This window comes from Bison bison, unplaced genomic scaffold (genome assembly GCF_000754665.1).
Source record: "Bison bison bison isolate TAMUID 2011002044 unplaced genomic scaffold, Bison_UMD1.0 scf7180017864367, whole genome shotgun sequence".
Classification (NCBI taxonomy): Eukaryota; Metazoa; Chordata; class Mammalia; order Artiodactyla; family Bovidae; genus Bison; species Bison bison.
The window spans coordinates 5,067,798-5,068,131 of NW_011494939.1; positions in this window are offsets into that span (position 1 = coordinate 5,067,798).

Consider the following 334-nt stretch of genomic DNA (forward strand, 5'->3'; position numbering starts at 1 on the left):
CTTTATTATTTTTACGATCATTCTTTCTTCTTTTTTTTAATCAAAAAAAAATTTTAAGTCCTCTATTGTTCCTTTAATTTTCACTTTTATAACCTATTACTTTGCAAAAAAGAAAAAAGACCCTAGTTTTTTCTTCTTCAGCAAACTTCATATATATATTTTATAATTTTTTGACCTTGGTGTTTTTTTTTGTTGTTTTGTTTTTTTTTCTTCTTTTCTTTAACATCGTATTTTTGAAATTCCAAACTCTATTCTAGATTTTTAATTTTCGCTTTTTGGTATATGTTATCAATTTTGTACCTATAGTTTTTTTATATAATTTCTGTGACTTTTT